The sequence below is a fragment of the Fopius arisanus genome, unplaced genomic scaffold (genome assembly GCF_000806365.1).
Source record: "Fopius arisanus strain USDA-PBARC FA_bdor unplaced genomic scaffold, ASM80636v1 scaffold00042, whole genome shotgun sequence".
Lineage (NCBI taxonomy): Eukaryota > Metazoa > Arthropoda > Insecta > Hymenoptera > Braconidae > Fopius > Fopius arisanus.
In genome coordinates this window covers 222,474-244,122 of record NW_011887781.1, presented here as the reverse complement: position 1 = coordinate 244,122, position 21,649 = coordinate 222,474, and the positions used below count along the sequence as shown (strand labels likewise).

Sequence of the window (21,649 nt, the reverse complement as noted above, 5' to 3'; positions counted from 1 at the left end):
ACAACTTCAACTTGTTCAACTTGTACCTCGCAATGACACATATCGGACCTGAATTTTTAGTTGAACTGATGGAGACGATAGCAGAATTACTTGTACGTTGAGTAGGTCAGGAGTAAAATATTTCTGTCTCCGATCTATTCCGATTAGATTATAATTACAATCTTGAATCAATCGTTTGAATGAATTTAGAATTTATTTTCTTCCATTTCTACGGAATATCCGATAATCATTACTTGAAATAAATAATTGAATGAACTCGATTTTTAGTCATTGAAAATCCATCGATTCTTTGTCTGTGAATAGTCGGAGAATCGAGTCATCCAGTGGATTATAAAATTAGGTCTCTGATTCACCAGTTGGACACTCGTTTGTACGGATGATAGACCGAATGTTTCAGATGTACTCATCGTTATTACCTTCTCTTTGTTACTTGGAAAATCGCGTGAGTCGTGACGAGAAGTTCAATGGACTCGGCAATTCCCTACGAACTCGCATGATTTTCCTTGCACTTATCGTTGGAATAGACTGCGATTAGATTTCAAAAGAACTTCCTGGATGAATTTGCTATTCAAAAGCTGTCACTTCTCAGCCAAAAATTTGTTGAATAAAAATCATTATCCAATGCAATTAAAAATTCACGTGCACGATATGGAAAAATAATGCGCTATCAAGTTTTTTTAATGCGATTTTCCTCAGATCATCGCACACTGCAACAGGACGTGATCAATTTTTTCTTCTGCAATAATCGCATTTGCATAATGACAATAAGATAATGCTAAGTCGTTCTAATGATTGGCTCTGGCTGTATTAATCCATGAAGTTAATTTATGCGGTTTTTAATCTTGCATTATTGTATTAATATTATCATACATGACATTCTACAAGAGAGGAACTAAATTTTGAGGAACTGATTGTTCAGCGCTCAAGTGCTGTGCAGGAGTCAAACGTCAGGAGTAGGACTTGCCTCCGTTGAACCTGAGGTAAGTCGGAGTGTGGTATTGATTCTTGTTGAATTATCTCAGCTGAGTCGACATACCTTTCACCAAAATCAGTTTATGTACCAGGGGGTGTAGCTCAGATGGGAGAGCGCTCGCTTAGCATGCGAGAGGTACCGGGATCGATACCCGGCACCTCCAATTTCTTTTTTCATTTTTCCCCCAAAAAAATCCACGAAAAAAATTGCCAAATTTTTATGCGTCATTTATCCAACGAGTTGTGCTTTTCACTCAGAAATTCATTTCGATAAGATTCATCACCAGAATGTGACAATCAACTCCAGTAAACATTTCTTCTTCCATTTTTTTTGTAGACTTGGAGATGAATATGAATATAAGATGGCATAAGCAGGCGTGATTTCTCAAGGTGATCGTTATCGATACGACAAAGTTCAAAATATTTCATATCAAATTTCAATATTGTCACAGCTGTTGCATTAATGAAAAATATTTGCTCCGTCATTGGTTATTTTGGAAATCTACATCAGTAGTTCTGATTTTTCTTCAAATGAAAAACACGAGAATTCGTTGTTGAAAATATTCATGAATTTTATCATAAACCCGGCGGATTTTATTTGACCAGCAAAATTTCCCGTAACAAAAATAAAAATGCGTTAACAAAGAAAAAATAAGAATGGGGTGAATAAGTCATGACTGGCATATGGTAACACTGCAATAAAAATCATTTCCCTTGTGCTCGAATTTGCAATTACATCCGCCTCTGCAACAGTAAATGCACAAAACGTATAGTTTAAAAATGAAGGGGGATTGATTTGAAAGCTTCGCCTCCTTCCCTTTTCGATGGATTGAACAACGAAAGAAAACAGGGAAAATGGATAAAGGCAATCATAAAAACCGCACGTGTTCATGGATTTCCGTTTACAATCCCCAGAGATGCCCCACAGGGTTTCAAAAGGGATGACGTTATGCAACTGTCAAATGACGGAAATATAAATTCGTGGGAATATCCGAGAAAATCGTGAAAAATCAGTCTGCGATGGGACAATAAAAAAAAAAAGTCAATCTCAATGATTTTTAGGATCGAAGGGGAATCAAAGAATGAATTTGCTTTCAACGAGAAACAACTTGGAAAGAACAAAGAAAATCTAGGAATTCTGCCGTATGTTCTATCAAAGTTCATAAGAAAAAAAAAACATAAAACGCAAACACTATGATCTCGACATTTATATTTATCTATCCCGAGAAAGACCAATGTAGATGCATCAATCTTCATACGTCATTGTCGATAACAGTTGTTGAATTTTCTTTTCGGAATAACAATCGATACCGATAATGACCCACCAACCTAAGAACTTGGATCAATAATTTAGTTGTTATCACTCAGCCTGTTGCAATGCGGAAACAAATTGCATCATTCTGATCTAGACGAATCGGTGGATTCACAATATGTGATTTTTTAACTGCTCATCATTTCACCTCGACTCACTGTCATTTACTCGGGCATTGTCTAGACAATAAATAATTTAAATAAATTGATCATGTACTAGATGTTCATTTAAAATTTTCTCGAAGCATTGACTCTTTTAATTTCTTAAGTTCAATTGTTTGCAAATGGTTGCAATGTTTTTCACAAAGGGAAAACATTTCTTGACGTGAGAAAATCATTTTCCAGCCTCAAGAATATTCTTTTTATTATTATTATCGCTTTATTGAGAAAGACAGTGTGTCTGGTGTATATCTCTTCGAGATTATAATAGAACGGTATTATGCGAGTGGCGCAAGTGTGCACAAGTCATTTAATCTCAGAAAATGGTACGGTAGATAGAGTACAGTCAATCACTCAATAATCATCAATCATCAACAGGAATAGACTCCAGACAGTCCAACAGCTATAGATTATTCTCAGACGTTGGCTCGATATAAGGGATAAATACCAGCAAAATTATTAGCAATAATTCTAGATCAACTTTTAAAGGTCCAGTTGCAAATTTGTTCTCCCCACATTTTTTCGGATATTTAAAAAATAGAAAGGACTCATGAAGGCGTTCAAATCTCTCAATTTCATGGATCAGTCAATGACGAAAATCGTTTAAAGTACTTTCGGCAATTGACCTACATTAGTGCTAGTTTTACCCCTATTCATTTGAAGAGGCAATGCAACAATGAGACCCGGTGGGGTCTTTTCAATTGAAATATTCTTGTTGCTCCCCTAACGCTCAATTTCATTCCCCCAAGTTTTCATTGTTCACGAAGGATTTTCACTCCTGCGATCGGAAATTCAGGAGCAATTGACGCATGTCAATTCTCCTGTAATGAATTAATTTTTTTGTTTGGGACAATAATGCCGGGTAAATTGAGAATGTTTTGGATTTTTGCCACTGGAGCAGGTACGAAAAATTTGTCCCTTCGTATTCTTTTGAGTGCAACTCAGAGATCTTAGGAATTACTCTCAAAAGTTTTTCTTAGGGACCCCTGCTGTGGGATATCCTTGCACCGTTTTTTCGACCTCGGCTCGACCTCTTTACAAAAATGGCGCAACAAATCTCTGGAAATAATAATGAAAATGCGGTATCGCGTAGTGGAAAATTCCTACAAAAAATGCAGATGGCTGAAGAAAAATTTGATTTAGGTTTAAAAATATTCTATAAGCTTTCCGTAAAAATTAATGTTGATGGAAAATTCAAAATTCAAAATTATTGATAATGGAGACGATGGTAAAAGATGGAAAAAGATGGAAAAAGATGGAAAAAGATGGAAAAAGATGGAAAAAAATGAAAATGATGGAAAATGTGATGAGAATTGGAAAAATATTTTGCGGATTTTCTTCAGGAATTAGCATACACCCAAAAAATGTCGACGTCGTTCACTTCATGAAAAAGTAACTCGACCCCCTTTCTCTGTGCCCCAAGTACATTTTCCATTCTTCTTTGTCGCAACTGCAAGCTAATTCGACAAACCGTTTGAATTATTACGCATTCCCACTTCGGCTTGTGGCACAATGCGTCATTTCAAGAGCCCTTGGGCATTCGAAATTCCCCCATGCCCTTGTGCTATAAAAAAAATCCCGAAAAAAGTGTGGCAAAACAAAATTTAGAATCACCATCGAATCCGTTATCCCGCACCTCTCAAGGCAAATACAGTCGGAATATTTATCTCGTCATCTAACAGGAAGAAGCCACGAAAGAAATAGAATAGAATCTAACAGGAAGAACACTCTGGGACAGTTATGTAAATTTTCTCGTGATGAGACTTGAACCTAAACTTCGAATTATACAGCTAGGGATGTAGAAGAGTGTGAGAATTCAGGATTTCACGTCTTAAAGAAATTTCCGCGAGTGTAAAACAATTAAAAATCCATTTCCCTAAATGTATATAAAATCAGTCCATAAGAAATTGATTTTATTGGATATGTTATCATCTATTTCTCGAAGCATACATTTTATCATTCGATAAAAGTTACCCGTTTTGGAATTTCATTCTATTACGCAGTAGAATTTTTCTACGGTGCCCCCAAGACCTAATGACAATTTCTTCTTTGATTTTCATTGTTCTATTGATAGACGAATCGCTGATAGCATCATCAATAATCATCACTATTTAATTAGTCATTACCGAAATATTATGTGCCGCCGAAAAAAATGGTCAATTCATTTCATTTTTCGTTTTAATTGCACGGAATTTAAAATCTATCGAATGTCAACGGCAAAAGTGCGCGATGTCTTTCGCTGAAAAAAATTATTTTCGTGATTACACATTGATTTTGCGCTCGGGATATTATTTCTCGCGTTATCTGAGCGTAAGTAATTAACGTCAGCAATGATTATGATGCCGACGAGTGTCAGATTGAATTCCGTCCCCCTGGAATTCGACATTACGTCTCTGGTACTCTGTGATTTGCGTCCCCATACAGCTGTCTTTTTTTTTTGTTATTGACGTGAATGTGCACCGCGATAAGCCACCGATTACTCATCCTCGGCCCCAGCTCGTCATTCCCTCCACTGAAATTACGAAAAATGTCGAAATCCGATGACGAATTCCCACGACAAAATCTTCCTCATTTTTTCCTACCCCTTTCTCGTCTTCTAACAATATTTTTTTCCATAAATAAATAAGTTTCCATTTGTGTTAATACCATTACAATAAATAATCGGATAAAATCCGGGAAAAGGATCGTTTCGACTTTTTGTGAATGGGAGTTCAATTTGTTTTAAATTATTCAAATGAATGGAAGTCCATTTTCCTAGTTGATAGGTCAATATCCTCGCCTTCAACAGGTTTTTTTATCATTCGATAAACTGAAAATAGTGTAACTACGCGTTAATTATACGATGCAGTGCGGTAAACAAGTATTTTAAAGTTTTTCTTGTATCATTGACGCGAAGGTTTATCACTTGAGCGATAGAAATGACACCATTAAAACCTTAACTCGTTACAATGTTTCCTGAGTAAATTATGCGAATGGTTTCCTTGAGAGCTTGAGAAAAAATAAATAAATTTCATGGACAATTGATTGGTTATTTCTACCAGAGTGATACTGAAATCAAATTAGAAAGACACTGAATATCCATAATAAACTTTCTATCAATAAATATTTTCGATTGAAATTTTTTTTTGGAAAAATTACTGTCAGGTCGACGTTATTTCCACATTGTGAACCAATAAAACCAATAGATAAATTATGAATTCAAATGATAAAAAGGATTGGAAAATTTGGAATAATTAAATAAAGAAATTCTCGCGGTGTATTTCGGTCTGAGAATCGCGCCCATCATTCGACGTAATTGTCGAGGAAAATATTATTCGAGGGATTTGGAATTTCGGATACGTGTTTACTATCCGTTGAAGAAGATTACGACGACGTATCGAGGCCAATCGTTTATTCCAAACACGTAGAAATATCTGTTGTGATAGAATGGAATAGTCGAGCACTCAGGGACGCACTCGTATACCCATTTTTTTTTAATTTCCCCTTCTGTACTTATAAATCTAGGAGAACAATTGAGGATTAAACATGCAGAATCATTGAGAGGTGACCTTACACGTCGATTCTAGACATTTCCGGATCGTTAGACTCGTGAGTCAATTCATAAGTGGATTTTACGCGTGATTATTCCTAATCGACTTGTCAATTTTGTAATTCATTTATTTGCCATTATTTCGGTCAACCACTATTTTTTCCGTTAAATAATTGAACATTTCGATCGAATTCATTTCCGAAATTATCCCCTAATCCATCACTCGTCCGAGTCGCCCACAATAAATTTTTTGAATTTTCGACGTGAAAAAAATTCAAACAAATCAACGAATTCTGGTCTTCACGCTCGTTGAAATTCCGTAATATTCCAGAATTACCAATAAAAAATGTAATTTATTCGTAGAAATCAAATCTCGCGATCATAATGCTTATAAATTGTGATTAGCGTATCAATCTCGGAATTCCTCCAATAATTTCAATAAAATAAAAAAACGCTAACAGTCTAGAAACTTCAAACACCTGCAATTACTTGAAAAAAAAATGGGAAAATCCCTTTATTCTTTTTTTGGGAAAAAAACTGGACGGTGCGAACGTGTGCAGTGAAACGTGACTCATCCGTCGGTTAAAGATTGCCTCAGACCCACACATGATTGGACTTATTAGCCTCACAGATTGATTGTGAGCGTTAAAGTGGTGCGAGTGACGAGTACCTCATTGGTAATTCACGCTATTCCATTACCGATCCATTATCCTCCGTATCACTCAGGTAAAACAGTACGTGCACTTATTTTTTTACAGTCGCGTGTGTCCATGGAACGCATTGCACAGGTGCATGCATCGATGCGACACTCATTTTCCCGGGGGCAAACACAAGTTTAGATCACCAGGAGCCGTTGCCAGGCGGGATATATCCGTCGGTGACTTGTTTTTCCCCTTCTTCAATTTTCTTCGGTTTCCGGATGGAAATTCACTCTCAAAGACTCTACAAATTGTCCAGCAATTGTCCAGCAATCGTCCAGCAATCGTCCAGCCTCCCCCCATTCCCACGGCGACAAAAATTCAATAACAAAAAAATCCCCGAAAGTCAAAATACGCAGAAAAATATTAAAAACCCATAAAATAAATAAAAATAAATAAAAAATGAATGAATTATTCAATTGATATCGATAAATCATCAACTTCTTTGTGTGCATCGATAATTCCACGAAAAAAAATGGATAATTTCCGTTCGTCAATCGATATCACGAAAAATAGAGTAGATTTCCATGACAGGTCGTCCCTGAGGTGCTGAAGGTGCCAATTACAGTGGTGCTATCTAGAATTACGTAACAAGCAGCTCTCCCCATCCACATGATCCCCTCCTCGTCATCTCTCATCCGCGAAACGGGAGCGAAAACAAGTCGGTATATTCACCTCTGTGTTAGTTAGGTGGCGAAGGTGAAAAAGGTACGGCAGACTGTACTAAAAGTGTTGAAAAAAAAAAAAAGATAAAAGAAACGATGAGACAGCACGGTAGTATCCTCTGGCACCAGGCCGTCTGCAAGAATCGCGCGCCAGCCGTTGCCAACCGCATACACAACCTCTGTTCTTTCCCTCTCTTTCCTCGACTTCTTCTGGGTGAACGGGCAAAAGAGTCGTCGACATCGCCCCCCTTTCCAACACGCGCCTACCTTTTATTTCCACGGATGCATTACACCCAGATTTTCAGGTGCCTCGTGGCACAAACAGACCAAATCTGTCTCGAGTGTCGCGGGTCGCGATGCCCACAAAAAAAAAAAATATTTCTCACGGTTAAATTCCTGAATTCGAATATACCGAAATATATACCGAAATCATCATTAAAAGGTCAAGTTATAAGTTGGAGGATTTGAGGGTGGATCGTGGGGGTTGAAAGTTGATGGAGTGAGAAATTCCCGATTTATAGGGACTTGAGGATTTTACGGGCTTTAGGAGAACCTTTTAGGGCCTGATTGGCAGAGGCCCGGGTTAGGGTGTGTATATATAAACATCCTGAGAGTAAAAACTCGTCTTCTTCGACGGTGAGGACTTTCCCTACCCTCATTATCCCTCGACTCCAAATAATCCGGTAAATTGGAATCATGAAAAATGACGAGAGCAATTTCCAGGCAGGAGATGAATCGGTAGATTTGCTCTCCATTTACTCCGAAAATTTCAACACACTGATGGTTCAAAAGGATAGCGAGACACTAGCTGAGAGTCATAGACGGAAATGTAAATTGGCTATGGTTACACGATGAGTGTAAAAGCCAATGCTAGTTGCTCAGAACGGGCTTTGAAACTACTTTGGCTAAATTGCTTTCGCAGAGTATGAAGCAATGACGATTAACTCATTTTTCTTGTCGTCTCGTTGGTAACAATGTTGATGTAATGGCAGATTCTGAGGACTTGTTCGTACTAACATAGCGCCTGTCAAAAAGTGACAATCACAAAAAGAAAGTTCAATTTCACGTCATTATCACTGACTACTTCTCATTTTATCACATTTCATTGTGGTTACTCGTGATGTCACTCCGAGCTGTGAAAATGAGAATGGAATATTCTGCCAAGATCACTTCTTAGATTGGACTGAAGGTGCGTCTTCTAGGAAGCACGCGGATGCATTTAAACGAGCGTTTTTCTGCGCCAGGAATAACGATTCACCGGTGATACAAAAGGTATGGACTTCTAAGGTGATGTTACGCGGTGAGAATGATGCGTGCGCATGCTTTATAATAGCAGATTAAAAATTTCATCGATTTTCCTACACCGCTGCCCGCCGAAAATGCGCATTTACCGCACCCCAGGGTCTCTCAGGCGAGAAAAAAAAATAATAAATGGCGAAGAAAAATTGATTTCTCCTTCATTAACTTGGCGTATCCAACAAGAAGTCGATTCACTCGATTGACACAAATCCGTTGACAATAATAAATTTCCCATTTTCAGGTTTTATCGTTGGCTCCTACTCGGTGGACACAACTACATTATTTCAATATTCGTTTCCCTCATAAATATAAAATCGATAAACGAGAGATCATATATTCACGAACAATATGAAGTCAGATGCGTTTGGGGTTAATGATCCGTTGACAGCATTGAAAACGATCAAGCGTCGATTTGGTGTCGCGTTAACCAATCAAACGAGCGTCGGGGCGACGATAATGGACTGCTGGCCTGCCAAGGGTGACGAGAATCGGTGCCCGGAAATGAGAGGTCGGGCATCGAATATCCGCTTGGCCGAGCCGATAGATACAGGGGCCCTAGGGGAAGGCTGTTCGTTTATCTCGGCGAATTAGAGGCCCAAGAAACCAGGTATCTCAGCTTCCGGGGGATGTCTCACCCGGATGGCATGCATCAGCATTATTTCCGTTATATAATGGAATTTATGAACAATTACAACTGAAAGCGCTCGTAACCTACTGGCGTTCGCTCATTTCGCTCATCTCGCTCATTTCGCTCGCCTCGCTCATTTCACTCTGGTTTTTCAATAAATTTTTTTTTCCACATTCAATCGGATGATTCACCCGACCATTCGCTCGATTCGCTCTCTTTGCTCATGTCTACACAGCATCAGAAATTATTGGTCAAACTTGTCAGTGAATTTATCCCTTCGATCGAAGGATAATTATAATCCCGAATTTTTGGGATAGAAGAATTTTTCCAGGAAGTAATGAATGATTTCTTCTCCCCGCGTTCGAAAACCCAAAAATATCCAACAGTAAATATGTAATTTATCGTAACAGTGAGTGGAAAATTTCCTGCACTCGAGTAGTGACCGTACAAAACAAGACGTGAGGCTGTGCAAACTCACTCGGATATTTCGGGAGGCCCCCAAATGCGAAGGATATTTTCGATCGCTGAGTCGAATCACCTTACTTCGAAAACCATTCCACGCCCGAATCTCATCTAACAAAACATTTTAGCATTTTAGCATTTTAACCACGAGTAACACAATCGAGTAAATGGTAACCTAGTTCCATCAGTGGAGTCGGTAGTTAATCAGCAACAAAACAATAAAGCAAAATCCGGTGAAAAGATGAGAGTAACTGAGGTGGCTTTGAAAAAAAAGGGTCAAAAAAAAAATGATCGGGTCATAAATCATGCGCGATCCGGTGCACAAACGTGGACTCCATTATTGGGACAAAGGAAATCTCCACCGACCGGCGATGTATATCGGAGTGAACATAATCAAGAGGGAAGCAAGAGAGAAACAAGAGGGAAGCAAGAGGAAAGGGAGGATGATTGCCTCAGTGTGGACAACACCGCGTATATGTATCTGCGTGGTATATCGATGCAATTTGTCAGGTGTCGACGAGAGCGGAATGAGTAATGATCTATCGACTGTGTTCTGGTTGACTCCAGTGCATCGATATTCGCTCAAGAATCATGCTCAGAACATCAAGCCATCGAACCATCGAACCATCGATTCATATTCAAAAAATCACAGCGACATATTGCGATAATCGTTGGCCATTCACGAGATGTTCAGGTCGAACTTCATCGGCCAGTGGGAACTTCATGAACATGAAGATTAATTTATCATGTCAGGCTCTGACATTTTTCTGTCAGAAAAAATATCACACTAATCTCAATTAGAAACTGGTTCGCTACTGGATGGTACTAACGGGTAGAAATCGAAAACCGGCTTTCGTCCTGGCCCACTGGTTTTACCTGTTGAAGGTAACGCTTAGTCATCGGTGTGCTGTCATTTTTATGAGTGATGCGTGTGATTCCTCGTGCAGATGCACAATCTACCCCAATTGGGGCTTTTCTTCTCTTCATTTTCCCTTTCTGTTTTTTCATTTCGATGATGGTTCCTTCACCGGCTGAATATCAGCATGAGAAGGAGAAAAATCTGTCCGATGACTCGGGATTCTCAAACTTTACAACACACCATTTTTTTAAATGTGTTTTTACAATGATTGACAACCCATTGTGTACAATGAAATCCCCACCTATTCATCAGGATCTGATGAATTGGTAGAATATCCTCGATTATTTATTTAATTAGAATTATTTATAATTGAAGGAAATAAAATTGCCTTCGGAGACAATTGAAGTGAAAATCGGTCTTTCGATTATTTGAAAATGCAACTTCAGGTCTGTAATTAATTAAACTACAAAACTAAGAAAAAAAGTGATAAAGTATACGTTTGAGATTCAGTCGAAATTCATTTGGAACTTGAGATGGCGAAATACAAGAGTCAGATGGAGAAAATATTGGTGTGGTGAGTTGACAATATCCGATTGAAATGCCAGAAGACCCGGAGGGAATGCATTTCCGGGTGTCAAATTCTCGAGATTGACCGATGAACTTCACCCGAAAAGTGATAAAAACTTGATTAATTTTTGATTACACAATCTGTACTATTTGCGCCGCGAAAAGCTGAAGTTCCTGTTCCCGTTAATGTGATTAATCCGAGTGGAGTCGAGGCCTCTGACGAATCTCGCTCCGAGGCTGTTTAGTCAGTACCTTTTTTTGGTCAACCCTGAATATCCTCAGATGTGAATCAGATTCCTCGGACAAACAACTCTCGATGCATTAATTCACGACACAGATTTATACGAAGATAAACCGGATATTTATTCAGAAAATGTTGAAAACTGTTAAGATCTCGCGGTTCCATTTCGTGAACGGGTAGTTCGCGGTCAGAAGTTTCAGTCGAGACTGGAAAATCATAACGAATTTGAATTTCGACAGCCCTCAGTTACCTGAGGGTGTAAAAACGCGGGAAATAATGGAAGAAGGGGAAATAACAGCACTAGGTATGATTGAGACTAGGCTGTGAAAAAGGACTGGTCAAATTGTGGAGTCTTGCCGACCGAAAATGTTGGGACTATTTTTATGACGGGCTGGGTAAGTCCCCGAGGTTTTAATCAAAGGATTTGAGTTGAAATTCAATAGAATAAAATTCTAAAAAGGGGAATTGGGAATATATAATATTTTTCCAAGCGGGGATTGCTCCAGGGAGCAGACTAATCTTCGGATGAAGCTTTTGATTAAAAACAATGAGGGAAATTTCCACTGACCAGCTCCAAACAGGCTCCAGCATATTGTAATGAGTCTATCACATGCATTACGTAATTGATGATTCGGTAATGAGTATGACGATTGAATTTTGCTAATTATTCATCAGGAGAACATCAGCGGGAATTTATGGTGTTGCTGGTGTCCTGGCTTTCATCTGGATTACAGACTGGAAGGCCGTGGGTCAATATATCCCAATTTACGGCGCCAAATACAAAACGGGAAATGAAGAGTAGAAGCAATTGTCAACGATTGTCATCGAATTGTACAAATAATAACAATTACCAAGACTAAATTGATCAAAGATTCCTCCGGAAATCATTCGGAATAAAATTGTCTTTATTCCGAAAAATTTTGACATCACGGAATTCAGAAAATCGGGATGCAGACGCGAGATATTGATGTTCTTCCGAAGAATCTCGTATTGATAATGAAGATCGCTGTTTTATCGGGGGAATAGTCCGACAGACGTGAGATTTTTAAGAAAAAAAATTAATGACGAATGATGGGGAACCGGATGTCCCTGATTGAGATGATTGATTCATTCGGTGTGAAATTTGAAAAAAAAAATCGCCCGAACAGGGACTTGAACCCTGGACCCTCAGATTAAAAGTCTGATGCTCTACCGACTGAGCTATTCGGGCCTGAGGCGGTTGGGCACCCATCCCCATTTTCAAGTCCGCGGCTAAAAAAAAAATCATCGGAAAAATAAAAATGAGAGCCGAAAAGTGGGACATTAGAAATTCCCAATGGACAAATTCCCGTGGAAATTTAGCGGAAGTGTCGCTTGTTGGAAATTTCGAGGTGTTTCACCGGAAATTCAATGTAAATTTATTTGCCGGTGTAACCACACTGGTGTCATCGTGATACGTGAACACACGCAATTATCTCAATCCTATTCTCTCGACGGGTGTCGCAACAGCGGCCATTTCCAATACAATGTAATTCGGTGGAAATTCGACATCCGCATGCAAATTACGAGCGGTATTTTGCCCCCTTCGTACACAGTGTTGTGCACGAATCGATTTGACTTGCGCCGGAACACGATTCACATTAATATGCCATGCGAGAAAGTCGGCGTGAACTGCATAATAGCCGAAGAGAAAGAGGCGAGTCATTGATTGGAAAACTGCATTTTGTTTATTTTTTATCTTCATTTCAGTTATGACTCGTGGCATGTTGGAAAACAGGTTGATTTCGATTTTATCACGCGTATCGGTTATTAATAAATCTTGACGGGTGCTCTAACATATGCAACGCGGCACTGTTGGACTAATTACATTTAATGTTTTTACTCAGCGAAATCACTGGTGAAGAACATTATTGACACGCTTGTTTCAATTTGCACTAGGTACCGCTCACCTGAGGAGGAATGCCGGTTTCGTATTTTTCATTTCGATTCCTCATTCAGTCCCACTCTCTCCTCCGATTTAATAATACCCGTGTTGGGAGAGGGCGATTGATTAATAAATATTTTTATTAATTGTAGATAAGAACATGCTTACCATCAGTAAATCGGATTCGCGGCGATAGTGTGGCGTAATCGAGTGAGTGTTCTTACTATAGGGTAAATAAACGTCAGAGAATGATGCGTTGTTTTGACTCCTAGCTATCGAATTTTTTTTAATCGCCAATTTCTGAACCGGAAGGGTCCTTTTTTATCTAGTTCCGAAATGATAATGAAGAGAGACATCAGAACTGCATTAGAAGAAAAAAGAAAGAAACAGATGCGTTTCCATATAAAATGTCACCCCATTTTTCAAAAAGAACGGAAAAATAAATTTTTTCTCATCCTGAAATTCATCATTCCTACTCGGCAGTTTAATAAACGAAAAAAAAAAATGAATGTTATCGATGATAAATCCCTGCGATCGCGCCACCCATTCACCTTTTGATCTTTGAAAAACGTTGAGACGTTCCCGTCCTTTGATCGGAGGGTGAATCGACCGAAGTCGTTTCATTATTCAATTGTGATGTTTTTACGATTTTTAAATTCATCTCTCGAATTTAACGGACAGAAAGCTGTACGCTGTAATAAAACAGGGACTGTATGTCTCGGGCTTTCTGAAACTATACGATTTAACAACGAAGACCCGAGAAAGGGATCCCACGAAGAATACCATAAAATTTAAGTTGGCAACATTGTTCGGCCTTTCGTAATATTTTTTTTTATTGTCAACTCCATTGACGCGCGTCACCGTTGGATAACAAATTGTCCATCATTGCATTTCGTTATTATAGAACACTCTTCTCATTTTCATCCAGCTGCAGGGGGTGACAGATTCTTGGAGCTCTGCCAATGGTGTGCCCCATGTGTTAAGTTCCAATATTTTTCTCGACCTTCCGTCACCCTCTGCATGACGTGAATTGTTGCACAAAAAAAATATCAACTATTGGATTTTAAAACAAGGGGTATTGTCGATACCATTTATGTTTGGAATGTTATGACGGCACCGGTTTAACTATTTCCTCGTCCAAAACCTCCGGCAAGTCCTTCTTTCCGTTTTGCTTTAATTAGTTAATCCAAAATCAATTTTATTGATAATTTTTCACGTTCCAGTTTGAGACTGTCAAGCCTTAACCCTTTTTTCGCGATTTTTCCACATAAAAGGCGATGTTTTTATTCATCCGAGATTATTATTATCTAATGATAAATGAGGGGAAAGAATGCTGATATGAATTTATTAAATTTACCGCTCACTAACAGCATCATTACGAGAAAAGGAGATTAAAATCAGATCGGACCTTTGAGCTTCGGATTTTCGGACTTCAAAGGATCACAATCATTCGCGAACGGACGTTTAAAGTCTGTGAAGCCGCAATTTTCTAATTAATCGTGACAGCAGCTACCACGTTGACAGCGAGACGTAAATGTTAATAAAAATTAATGAAAACCGCAGGGATACCGAGTATTTGGCTGATTCTGGCAATTTATTTATCCCGAATAAATGGTTTTGAATCAACTTTTTTAATTTTTTAATTAATTATCACTGGAGACCAAGGACACTCGGATGATTTCCCACTATCTTCATCAACTCAACATCTATTAATCGGTTGGTTGGTGGATAACTAGGAAATAGCACCGTGTCATTATTATTTTAGAAACTTACGTCACTCGAGCAGCTGCTCTGACAAACCCTTGTGTTGGTGAATTCAGTATCACCAGCATATTACAAACATTTCATCAATGCGATGCTAGTTTCCGTTATTAATGTACAATAGTTATCTCATAATGGATCGCCTACTCGTGTCAGCAGGATGCAACTTTGTCATAATAGGTCATGTGGATGAAATTAAAATAATGCATTATGCGCCCAGAGGAATCAGCGAAGGGTAAATGGATCAACTATACGTTATCAATCATTCATATGACTCAACGATTGATCGATATACATGAATCGATCGATTATTCAGGAAATATCTTTGAAAACTAGAGACTCTATTCTCAAATCCAAAAAAAAAATTGGAGAATTGAAATCGGACGCTCTGGGGCATTTATTTGTTGGTATTAATTGGGGATTTTTATTGATTGGAATAAAATAGCTTTTCTTGGGAATAAACTGATTTTTTTTTTCGGTCTCGGTGGGGAGCGAGTGGGGACGAGTTTATGGATGGGAGAGAGGTTTATTTGCCCATGTAACTTACTGGATTTTCCTCTTTGTATTTACGCAAGCCACTGGCATTTTCTGAATGCAAAGAGTTAAAACACTCGCCGAGTGATTAACCCAGTAAAGCCACGGATATTCCATCATAGTTGATGGTGGTACCAGTGCCGTTGACCTGTGTACACAGCTTTATAACGTGCGCTCGAAAATTCCACCGGTTTCGAGCAGCCATTGGATCTTAGCCAATTGGTCTATTTTTAAATTTCTCGGACAGTGATTTTCGTTTCTGGAATTTCATGTTCGAATCCATGGACTATCGTCCCGTCACACCAGGGTCGCTGGTTCGAGTCCCGCAGGGCTATTCATTCGAGAGGAAAAATTCTCACGGCCGGAAAATAATTCTAGTCCAATTTTTCCTGGATTTTTATGAAGACTATGAGACAGTTCATAATTTTATCATTTTATATGAAAATTGTTATTGCAAATTTATCCGTTCATTGAATAGGTTAAAATTGCGAGATTTCTTGGATTGGGAATTGCACAGATTTTTCACGAAACCGCAGAATTTCGGGGAAAATTCAATCTAAAGGAAATTTCCACGGAATATATTTGTAAATTCGAACCAAAAATTAATCGCGGAGGTCTCGGATATCCTTAACCGCATTTGCAAAAAAAAAAAAGCGCTGAAAATGGACTCGAAGGTTGGTAACTAATTTATTTGTGACTCGAGTACTTGGCAAATGGTTTTATTACTCGTGATTAACTTTTATGGCGATTGCAAACAAAGAAATGTGATTCACTGTAATGACCCTAAATTTTTTTATCCCGCTCCTTTAAGATACCTAATTACTTCCCCTTTGTTTACTGCAGTGAGGAGGTGATTGAGTTTTATTTAATTACATTCTGCTTGCAATCGAAAAATTGGAGTAATAAAAACTTGAGTGATTGGCGTCACGCGAGTTAAGTAATATACGTTTTCAATGATTTTCTCGTTAGTCTTAGCAGGCCAAATTAGAATGATAATTCAAGCTCATTGTTGCGGTAATAGCGGACGATGCAATTAAGGCCGGTTGTAATTGCACAATACATCATAATCATAATGCATGCGGGCACGGCTAAGAAATATCTATTTGAGGTTGCTAATAAATAAGAAATAAAAAACAATTGAGTGGAGATTTGCAAAATTAAATAAAATAATCACTTCTAACACCCAAAAGATCAAATTATTTCCCTTTTATCGTTAACATTTCCCCTCTATTATCCATGATTCAATAAAATAATAGAAAAATAACGAGATGCGCGAAGTATAAATGCAAGAAGCAAATAATTCACTTGGGAATAATGGCCGGTAATTATTTATAAAAATATAAAAATCATAATGACGTGCCATTGAGGTTTCAATCCTCCTTGATTCGACATTTGATTGGATGCTGCACAAGATGCGGTTTGCATCGAATATAGTACAGCAAAAAATGCAGTGTGATGCCAGGTGTTTCTCGGGGTTTATTTTCGTGTGCAGTTTCACTCGGCGGTCCACAGAGACAAACTCGCGTATTTTTAGTGGCCGCACACATCGGTATATGCAGTAACCACCGGGATGTTTCGACATAGACAGAAATAAAGTGTTTATCGAGAATCAGAACCTCCGAGGGTTCTGTAAAAGACGAAATACTGGACGTTACGAAAAATTTACGATCCGTTGAAATAATTACGACGAGAGTGAAAATTTACATTTCAGAAACAGCTGTTGTCATTTTTGCACGGATGAAACTTGAAATTTGTACGAATAAAAAAATTTCATCACCATTTTTCTTAACGTTAGAATTAGAAGAGAATGAAAATAAATGACGCATGACGATTCGCTTTTATCGCATCCAGAAAAAAAAAATAAGATAACTGGTCCTGTTTATTCGCGAGTCAACGCTGAAAAATAAATGATTGAAAGAGAGAAAAAGGAATAATGATTACGAGATAAAATGGAGGACATTCGTGTCATCGGAGCATTGATCGAGAGTCATGATTGTGGTCGGCTAAAAATAGTACTTTTACCTCGGCGAGTATTTTACAAGTATGGCTATGAAAATAATGATAATGGCGAGGTGAGTTCGGTGTACCACAGTGTTAAAAAAAAAATTGAAATCCCATGGACAATTGACTAGTCATCCTCAGAAGAGTGTCATTGAATGCATTTTAACGGCGAAATAATCAACTCGCCAAAAAAAAATTTCACCCCATTAAAAAATTGATGAATAAATGGAGAAATGATATACTGCGACGTGAGAGGCGTCCGCAGAAAAGGAGAATAAATTCTTTGAAAACGCATCGTCTCTTCGAGAATGTCTATAAACCCGTGTATTCTTTGAGTCATCGATACGGCAAAAAAAAAATAATTTTGCCTCAATGCCACGCAAACGGAAAAAAATCACCTGAAAAACATTCCTAGAGCCGATAAAGACGATAGTGAACCCGAATAAACTGGCAGATTAGCAATCTTGTGAAAACATTTGTTTCGAACTCAAACACGATCTTATCATTAGATCATTTTCAGTTAAAAAACATGATTTAATGACATAAGAGGATGAAAAACGTCTAGACTTTAGAGTTGTGGCTCATTAGAGATCGACATAGTCGGTTAATTCACAAAGTCTATACTACAACATAAATCACGTGAAGGGCACGTGATAACCGAGTGTTACCACACGTGCGATAGACATTACACGCAATCCACTATTTTTTTTGCAAATTTTCCATTAATTTTCCCCGAAAAATAACCGGAATTTATCTCTTAGAATTCCTCAAACTATAACCACTCAAAATCCCATATTTTTTTTAATTCAAAATGTTATTAAGTAAATTATTGGATTTAAATAGTTTTTTTTAATGGACTTTTAAAAGATTATATTTGAAAATTGAAGGGCTCGTTGAAGAATAAAAAATTTTTTTGAAGCTGAATCATGAATAATTCATAAGTACAATAATTTTTCTCATACTTTTAGCCGTCGCCCTGATAAATTGAATTTAATGGATGTTCACTCGAAATATCACAACTTCCTGTTTACGTCCACGAAAAAGGAGTTGACTGTAACGAGCGCTGTCTAATAAATTATTCCGTTGTCCTCCGTCTCATAAAAGAATAATGAATACAAAATCCCCAGATACTTTAGTCTCGTCAGCTGTCACTAGTGAATTTCAGTGTTGACGGCAATTTGAAAAGTAACCTGTTACTCATTAGCAGCCGTCGCGTATTGAAAAATAACTCGTAACTTGTGACGTGACAGTGCGATGACAATTCCTCATGGTTTCTCAACTTTTAATATTTTCCTTATCTCGACACGACTCACTCGTCAATTGCGACCAAACCCTCCCCGATTCTCGTTCTTCCCTTTTTTTTATTTCGAGAAAACTCTCACACTTTATATTTTTACCTTCAAATATTCGTCATCGCGGAGTATGAGATAGCCTTGAGTGATAACGGGAGTGACAGCCATTAATTTCGGAATCCTCGTGAAAAAATGTTAGAACTTTTGGGGCTTCTTTTTTTTTTAATAGTTCCCGCGGTAAACTCGGTTTAATCATCTCGGCAAACATATTATTTACATCCTATATATCCTTGACGCCTATACTTCAACAAATATTGTTTAATGAATCATCGAATTGGGATATTCCCACAAATTCCTCTTTTCCCTTCATCTGTGTCGAACGATTCTTTACGCTAGGATAAACCCAATTCCGGAACACCCTCCAAATAACGGGACAACTGAATATTTCGCGAGATTTCTGGAATGTTCAGCTCATTACAATAATTTTAATTTCAAATGAAATTCCATAATCTCCTTTTTAATTTCTCATTTAATTTTCAAAATTTCCCACAAAAAATGGAATACCGAATTGAGCTCCTGAGCCTTCAAATATAATCTGCTTAATTGGTTTAATCTTCTTAATTGCACGAGGAGATTGCCGAAGGGCGGGGGTCTAAATGAAATAACAAAGAGATAACTTATTAGTCGTCCCTGGACGCTGATAATGCGAGTATGCATTAAACTCTCGTCATTGAGTGTCAACTCGTCACAATAACAAAAGTTTAAACAACAATGGACAATGCCAATAGAATAAATCAATAATAAATCCGATTGACGCAGAAAATTCTGGAAAAAAAAACAAAAAGCTCCAATTGAAATAATCTTAACAAATTTGTTCAGCTCTTTACTGTACTCTTCCAAATTCTCGATCGAGATTAGATGACACGAATTCCCGATGATTCAACAATTAAAATAAACACGAAAAATTGTATACAAGTCATACGATAGTGGATATATCCGTTTGTTCTCGAATGGCCTTTGATCGGTGTCGATCATGCAGACGTGGAATTCAGTCTTTAGTGATAAGAGATCCACATGACTGTAAACCTGTATTGGTTAAACCTTATGATCTACATCAACAGTACTTAGCCATTGAATAATAGTTGTTTTGCAATTTTTTTTTTCTCGAAAGAGAGAGAGAGAGAGAGTTATCTTATGTTGGTCTTGCTGTGGACGAGAGTAACAATGATAATACAGCGTAAATGTCCCGCGCGCATTTTTCGAACTAAATTGATAAGACGAGTCCATCGGCCGGTTGGAAATAGCACAGCTGCCAGTGGATTGTGTGGTCCATGCTAACGGAGAGAATAATATATTCTCAGTAGATAATTTAAATAATATTTTATGATAAAATTGAAAGAAATTTCAGGTACCACATTTTTGAGAGAAAATCGCACGCGATGCATGTGCAACGGCTAAATTATTTTCGATAAGTCTTTGGATTGCTGCCCATAGACTTACTGCCGTCGACGATTGTTTACTGAGGATAAATTCATTTTGGATTTATTAATAAATCGGAATGTGCAGTGACACGTGTAAACTATCATGGGTTGTTGATTCTCCACCGGTATCTTTTGACACGTGTGCACTTCTCTGTGAATGTTACTTCAACAAGAGTACATTATTGAAGTTGATTACACGATGGAAATTTATCTCCGTCCACTCAATTGAGAGAGAAAAATAAATGTGATGTGCAAATGAATTTTTACCGGATTAATAATAAATTCTTTCACTTTTCTCCACTAACCCACATTTTTTTTTCTAATTTTTCTCATTTTCGATAACAATAATTCGTAATTCGTTGCGGAATGGAATGCCGGGGGTTATCAAACTGTGTCACATTTAATTTCTCCGTCGATAAAAGCCCGTGATTATTTAAAAAATTAATCAAGCTACATGCCTGCGGCGCATTTGCATAAATCCCGATTGTCGATACATCATTTTCCCCAATAATAAAAAAAAAACATTAATGATCCTTCGTATATTTTTTATCGCATTGATCGGGCAAGACTGCTCGATGTTATTTTCATAGTCGACAAATATTACGGAGTAGCCGGAATAACTTATCACTCCTGTCGCGACATGTCCTCTATTTTATGCTGTCCCCACACCCCTCGGAATGCCACGTGTAGTGCATGTACGCACTACTTCGTACTTTTCTATTTATGCAAATCTATGGAGCACAAGTTTTCAAATAGGAATATAACCGCTGAAATGCCCCAATCATCCGGAAATGACATGCACTTAGAAAAATATTCTCTTCCACATTTCAAATTGTCTCCATAAACATTAATAACAATAATGAATTCATGAAAAACGAATATAAATTCATGAACTTCAAATATAAATGAATTTTAAAAAAAAGAATTGTAATCGGATAAATTTGTCGTTATTAGTCGTGAATTTTTATTAAAAATTGAGGTAATTATTTTTGAATAATGAATGTAGCAGACAATTAAATAATGAATTAAACGAGCGTATGGTGGAAAACAAAGTGGTAATTCACATCGAATGCCGATTGAGTCATTTTGCTGTTTGTTCGATGTTAATTACGCGTTATTTATCTGAATTGGTTGAGAATCGGTTATACCGGCGCACGTGTAATCCTCATGTCATGCGCGAAAAGAGTGAACTAATGATTGCTACTTTGTTGCAATGGGGGGTCTACTTTAATGAATGCATAGTTTAAAGCGGTTTGAGTGGCAACAAATAGTTGAAGAGTCTAGCAC

General features: G+C 37.8%; 1 protein-coding gene and 2 non-coding genes across 3 annotated transcripts in view; 1 reads left to right on the top strand and 2 right to left on the bottom strand.

The window, feature by feature from the left end:
• Sesn (Sestrin) overlaps positions 1-21,649 on the bottom strand; it is a 106,895-nt gene that overhangs the window by 23,564 nt on the left and 61,682 nt on the right. The gene's annotated exons all lie outside the window — the stretch shown is intronic.
• Positions 1,064-1,136, top strand: TRNAA-AGC (transfer RNA alanine (anticodon AGC)). The gene has a single exon. It is a non-coding gene; the product is annotated as a tRNA-Ala (tRNA).
• Positions 12,528-12,600, bottom strand: TRNAK-UUU (transfer RNA lysine (anticodon UUU)). The gene has a single exon. It is a non-coding gene; the product is annotated as a tRNA-Lys (tRNA).